Below are 7475 nucleotides of genomic sequence, written 5' to 3'. Positions count from 1 at the left end.
GAAATAGTATAGCTTGAATATTGGATACCTTGCATATAGTATACTTAAGTACAGTATTGCTTGAGTATAGTATACCTGAATGCAGTATAGCTTGAGTATAGGTATCTTGAGAATTGGATACCTTGCATATAGTATACTTGAGTACAGTATTGCTTGAGTATAGTGTAGCTTGAGTATAGTATACCTGAATACAGTATAGTTTGAGTATAGTATAGCTTGAATACGAGTATATTTTAATTTTTAGAAAGGTTCACCAAACTAGAACAAGCAATAAAAAGACAATTATGAGTAAACTAAGATGGTAAAACTTAATTTTTTTTTTTAAAGTGCATACTGCTGTTGCATCTGCCTAATGCATGCGCTAGGCAAGGGTTCGATTAATCTTGTATTGCACAGAGCCTATTAATATTAAACCACATTTGTATAATATCTTATGGTGAATCATTGTTTGTGACAATCATTTGGTCACTTTTAGATGAGTAACATGATGCAGGGATTATCTAACTCGATTAGTTGGTACACCGGTGTTCCATCCTCCCATTCTACTGCGGATTCGAAATCAATCACTACTACCGCGGATTAAGTCAGATCTGTGATAAATTAGTCGGGCGATTGGTCTTCACTCCCAAATAGAATTAAACTCGATTCGACCATATGTAGCCGTTCGGAAGAAAAATCGTAACTTTCCAACCTTGCGAACCAACCTATCAATCTTACAAACTGAACTTATTTATTAGACGTTTTCATTTTTTCTAACGCTTTACAGAGGTTTGGATTATAATTAATTCAGATATTTACGCCTAAGGCATACTCGTGATAACTTATGTTTATTGATGCGCTTAATTATTAAACGAGGGATGTTTATTATTTAATTTTTTTTTAAATGATTGATATTTGAGAATTATTCAGAATCCCACTATGGAAGATGCTATAAAAATGCGTAAATGGCTATAATATTTGTATTAATTTGAGTGACACCAGAAAAATAGAAGAATTTTAGTGAGTAAGTTTGTTTGTTTTGTTTAGTGGCTCTGAACTTCATTGATCATCAACGCTATTTATATTTTATTTAATTTTGCTTATATAAGTTTAATTTTATTTATTTTTGAATTTGATTATTTATTATTTTATTTCATTAATATTATTTTTTTTTCGTTCAATGTTATATTTTTGTCACTTAATGTTGTGATTTCAGAAACTGAAACACTAATTCTATTGTTTTATCACCGTTTCCGAGGGTTTTTGAAATATCTGGATTTAGTCCTAAGCTATTGAGGTGTGGTGTGAAATATGGGCATTCTTGGAATATTTGGCTTATTGTCAGATTATTGTTTTGATATAAGATAGGAGTGGGTGAGCCTCGTGTGACCATTCTCAGTCTGGTCAGTACAACCTACACTCTACGGTATTTGTGAGGTTTTCCAAAGTTTAGATCAGTCATTTAACAATATTAGGCCACTGTTGTAGGGCCCGTGAAGGGTTTGGTTGGATTTATACGTCATTTTAAATTAACAATAAAGTTTAATTGTTAAATTTGTATCTATGCGGATTTATGTACGTATTCTAAGAGATGCAGAACTTAAACACTATTAGAAAAAGTAAGGTTGATGGTTCATGAAGTTAAATTTGGTTTTCATTTATTTATTTATATTTACAACTGTAGTCAAATATATACAAGTAAATTTGATGTTACTTACTCAATGGCATGATACAGATATGTGGAGAATCTAGAGTAAAGGAGAACATTGAGTTTTTTAGTGTAAGGATTTGAATGAACTGCAATGGCAAATGCGAGAAGGAAACGCATCGGCTCTTATTATAAGGTATCTATCGCATATTTCATAATTATTTTCCAAATCCTAACTTAATTTTATTTTTACAAAGCAATTTGTAATTGCCAAATTGTCCAAATTGGTCTGATTATCGTACTGTATTCTAGTTTTTTGTACGAATGGGATGTTAAGGTCTTTGTGAATGAGTTTATTTGTAACCTAATAAGGAGCATCAAGGATTTTGGATTGTAACGATTGGATGCGGGAGGAATTTGATGGTTTGGTGGAGCCCCAGAGCTCAATTCCATATGTCCACATTGGTCTGATTATCGTAGCGTATACTAATTTTTTGTAGTGAATGGGAAGTTTAGAGCGTTTGTCAAGTAAGTGTTGTAGCAATCGGAATCTACGAGCAGTTTCTTGTCGTTTCAGTCTTGTGTGTGGATTCCAAGTAAGTCTCTAGTCAAGATGGAGTCCTAAGTATCGAATCTGTTCAACAGGCATTAGTGGTGTATTTAGAAAGGATACTGTAGGACAGGAGGGCAGAGGTTTACGACGGAGAGTAAAGGTGATCTGATGGGATTTGTCAGGATTTATTTTGATTCTCCAGTTTTTACACCATTCTTCAATAGATGTTATGTGTGCCTGTAGTGTTTGTGATGCATTAGTTGGATCGTTGTTTACAGAAAGTATAAATGTATCGTCAGCGTATGTTGTTAGCACTGTGTTAGGGTGGGTTGGGATGTCAGCTGTATAAACCGTATAAAGAATGGGACCTAAGATACTACCTTGAGGAACACCGGCGGACTGAGAAAAGAGAGATGAGTAGGCTAGGTTATGATTTACTTTAAAGGTTCTATCAGTGAGGTAGGAGCGGATCATAAGGAAATATGTTGGGGGTAGGAACGAAGTTTATAGAGCAGGCCTAGATGCCAGACTCGATCAAAAGCTTGTTCAACATCGAGCAAGACTCCCGTGCAGTACATACCGCGCTCCAATGTGGAAGATATGACATCAACCACTCGATGACTCTGTTGTATGGTAGAATGAGATATTCTAAATCCAAACTGGTGGTCAAGAATAACATGATATGAGTCAAGGATTGGATAAAGGCGTTTTAATAAGAGTTTTTCTAGGATTTTGCCCATAATGGGCAGGAGTGAAATAGGACGGTAGGAAGATGGTTATTCAAGTGGCTTGGAGGGTTTGGGAAACAGTTTTATTATAGACATTTTCTAAGAGTCCGGGAAATAGGTGGATCGGAGTGTAGCATTATAGATATAGGTAAGGAATAGAATGGCTTTACGAGGGAGCTGTTTCAGAATGTGTGCTGTGATACGATCGTGGCCAGGAGCTTTTTTAGAAGGTAATTGGTGGATGATGTTCATTATTAGGAGGAAGAGTCATTTGGAGTGGAATGGTAATCTCTGCCTCAACATGTTCAAGATGGGTTGGATTAAGAATATCAGGATTGGTGTTAAAAGTTTTGAAGAGGACCTTCTAATTTAAATTCATATTTGAAGTACCACCAATGGGCGGTTCCTTCTCAAGATTTTCAAGTGTATATGAAACATACAAAATATTTACTTATTGTATTATTTTTTACGGTTGTAAATTACATTAAAATTTTACAAAGTTCGGATTAGATTTACTATATCAGGACTCTACAAACTTTGTTTTTAAATTTATATATCGATATAACTATATTAAAATATATACAAGAAGTGAATTTGATGAAGTTACGCAATGGCATAATACAGATATGTGGAGAATCTAGCCATTGATAAAACTTCAATATTCTTTATAAAGAAGATCTCGAGGTAATCTTCTTTTCAGACGCCTTAGAGGATTATCAGGTAATGAAGGAGAAACTAAGTTAGGAACAAGTAAGTTTGGGTGATCGGAAAGTTATGGAACTTTGAAGTCCTAATAAATAATTTTATTTGTAAAAAAGTAAGGAGCATTAAGAATTTAACGAAGGAAAAATGGGTTTAGTGGAGCCCCAAAGCTCAAATTCGCAAGTCTAGATTGGTCTTATTACAGTCATGTTAATTAGTATTCTGTAATGGATTGGATGTATAACAAGCAGCCATATCTAGTAAATGTTGCAAAGGCCTTTTTCATTCAAACAAAATATGTAAAGTGTAATTACACTTTTATCTTAAAGCTATGTGAGGTTATGGTCCGTAGGTTTCAGCATGGCTCTTTAGAAAAGGGCTGAATATTCATTTGTTAGCAACCTCAGCCCGATTGTTTTAAATTTAGTCACTGACCTCACCATTGATTTGCTTATTAAGTAGATTACCTAAGGTGAAAATTTCTGGTTAATGGTTTAATAAAATGCTATATTTAACAATTATATACAAAGGAAATAATACAAAAGATACCTATATTAAATAATGCTTGAAGATGTATCCGAGCCCAGTTAGAAATGCGATACTAAACTCGGAACGAAGCGACTTCTTTGTGAAAGGATTATACTCCGCGATAATATAGCAACTTCACCTCAGATTGTGATATATTCTAGATGAATAAAATAAATATTGTCTCAATCTGTGTATGTGTGTATTCCTCGGTGGTAATGAACTCTTAGAAGAAGGAATATAATGGACAATGTAAGCTGGCGGAGAAAGTGAAGGCAAATAGAAGAGCCTTATGTGTCCCTCATGGGCGTGGCAGAGGAGTTTGGGAAAAATACTAACCAATCACTGCATGTCTTTCGTTTCAGTTAAGACTACAATGGCGGACATTCCTATTAACCTCAACGTAAACCTTTCTTTCGTGGGCGTGGCCTTTTTACGTTGAAGAAGAGCAAGATTATGCCACACCCCTTGTAATAATAGTACAAGAGCAGGTTAGAAGAAAAGTCAGTTATTTCAACCCAATTTACTTTAATGAAAACTATGTGTAATTACTAGTCAAAATTAAAGAGTCTGCCAAGTATAGGTAGGGGGAATAAAAAATGGCGTCAGTTTCAAAACATTAAAAAAATTAATTTTTTATTAGGAGCTCTATATCTTTAAAACCATCTACAACACTAGAAAACCTAATAGAATATCATCTAAATAAGTTTAAATTTGCTAAAATATAAGCTCTAATAGAGTTACTTACGTTCATTAGTTCCCAAGATATAGCTTTTTAAAAAAAACCTTTCATAAATAACGTACTGAAAAACAAATTTATTTTAAGTATTCTATATCTTAAAAACTATTTGACGTACAGAAGCTTTAATTGGAGTACTAATCAATAATAATGTAAAGACATCTTTAAATCAAATAGCTCAAATTTGCTTTATCTCAAAAGATTGCTCAAAAAAAAAATTAACTAACTATTTTGTTTTTTTAGTGCATTCTTCATCAAGTGTTGCAATATAAATAGCTATATCTCGGGAACTATTGAACGTAAATAGCTATATTAGGGCTAATAATTCAGCAAATTCAATATTTTTTAAATAATGTTGTTTTAGATTTTTTTAGTGCTTTTGGTAGTTTTTAAGATATAGTGCTACGAATAAGTATGTCTATTAGGGCTCATATTCTCGAAAATTTACTCATTTATCGAATAATTTCATAAAAAAGTGTACTGAAAAGTCAGAAGTTAGTGAATTTATTTTGAGAAATCTGTATCTCAAAAACCATTCGACGTACAGATTTCTATTAGCACTTCTACCAAAGTTTGTTTAATTTACTATAAAGTAGTTTATGACGTATTTATTCCTAAGAGTAGTAGTTTTCATGATATTTGATGAATTTAATTGATTTGTAGTTTAATGTACTATAAAATAGTTTGCAATATTTATCTTCATAGGGGTATTATTTTTTATTATATTTGCCTATGAATATGAATTTTGCCCAATGAAACTTTCTCTGAACAACTAGAAATCAATTAAATTCATCAAATATCATGAAAACTACTACTCTTAGGAATAAATACGTCATAAACTACTTTATAGTAAATTAAACAAACTTTGGTAGAAGTGTTAATAGAAATCTGTACGTCGAATAGTTTTTGACATATAGATTTCTTAAAATAAATTCACTAACTTCTGACTTATCTGTGCATTTTTTTATGAAGTTATTTAAAAAAGAGTAAATTTACTAGAACATGATCCCTTATAGAATATTTGCGCTTAATATTCGGGAGATGTAGCTATTTAAATTGCAACACTTCATAAAGAATGCACTAAAGAAATCAGTAGTTTGTGAATTTATTTTAAGAAATATCTTTTATTTTTTTTTTTCATTGATAGATATTACAAACTGCCACACAGTTGTGGGCAATAGGTAATAACTATGAATGATCTCATACATACTAAAATTTAAAAAAATAAAATAAAATAAAATAATAAAAATAAAAAAATAAATAAAATAATTAAAAATAATAAAAAAAAAACAAAACTCTCTTAAAATATATACAAACAAAAGAATAGACAAGATGAACATAATAAATTATCTGTTAAGAAATATCTACCTCAAAAACTATTTGAAGTACAGATGTCTATTAGCACTAAATTAAAGCTAGTTTAATGAGCTATAAAGTAGTTAATGACCTTTACCATCGTAGCAGGAGTAGTTTTTATGATACTTTCACAATTTCTAACCGAGCAAGTAAAAATTAACCTTTTGTGAATTTATTTTTATTTTTAAGTGCATTCTTTATGCAATGTTACAATTTAAAAAGCTAATTTCCCAAACTATTGAACTTAAATAGTGCTATTAAGGCTCATATTTTAACAAATTTACTCTACTTTAAATGATGCTCTTTTAGTTTGTTTTTTTTTAGTGCCTCGGATGAAAAATTAATTTATTTTCACGTTTCAAAACAGGGATCATTTTTTATCCCCCTACCTTTACTTGGCAGACTCAATTTTGATTATTAATTATAAATATTTTTCATGAAAGTAATAAAAAATTGGGGTGAAATAACTGTTTTTGTCTCCTCTTGGGCTCTTGTATTATAAGTTATGTACTCCAATATACACCGTGACCAACGATCACACACCATGTGTTTTCTTTATCATACTTCTATTATTTCTAATTGTTTCCACCTACCATTTGCATCGAATATGTTCAAAGCAATTATATGGTTAACACCAAAAACAATTATATGACTTTGGAATTACTTCATAAATAGCAGTTTAGCAGTTTTTCTGATTTTTTTACAAGCCCTGTTTTAGTATTGCAGCTTTGCCTGTCCAAGTAATCTATTTTATATAATATATCCATAAAACGCTGCCCGATTCCACCTATAGCAGTTTTTAAATTAACTAGGATATATATTTATATACATACTTTTTTATATCAAAAATATTTTTATAAGTTTCAAATATTTCCTTATTTTTACATCCTTCGTTTTGTTTTTTCTTTAAAATTTCTAATTCTTTAAAATTTAATTCATAGTTATTGTTATTGTTACCTATATCAGCTATTAGCAAATTTATTTTTTATTTATTGATATTTACAACTGTATAAAAAATACAACAAGTAAATCTGATCATAATGGCATACTGATATGATACAGGATGTAGAGAAACTACCCAGTAGTAGAACTTTGAAAACAGTTTACAATATAAGGTCACGAGGCCATCTTCTTTTCAGGCGCCTTGGAGGATTGCCAGGAATGGAAGAGGAAGCAAGGTTAGAAACTAGTGGGTTTGGGTGGTTAGGGAGTTTATTATGGAAGGAATAATATCGGGTTCGGGCT

The sequence above is a fragment of the Halyomorpha halys genome, unplaced genomic scaffold (genome assembly GCF_000696795.3).
Source record: "Halyomorpha halys isolate HHAL.00 unplaced genomic scaffold, Hhal_1.1 Scaffold189.1, whole genome shotgun sequence".
In the NCBI taxonomy this organism is placed as follows: domain Eukaryota; kingdom Metazoa; phylum Arthropoda; class Insecta; order Hemiptera; family Pentatomidae; genus Halyomorpha; species Halyomorpha halys.
Note: the sequence above shows the minus strand (reverse complement) of the source record.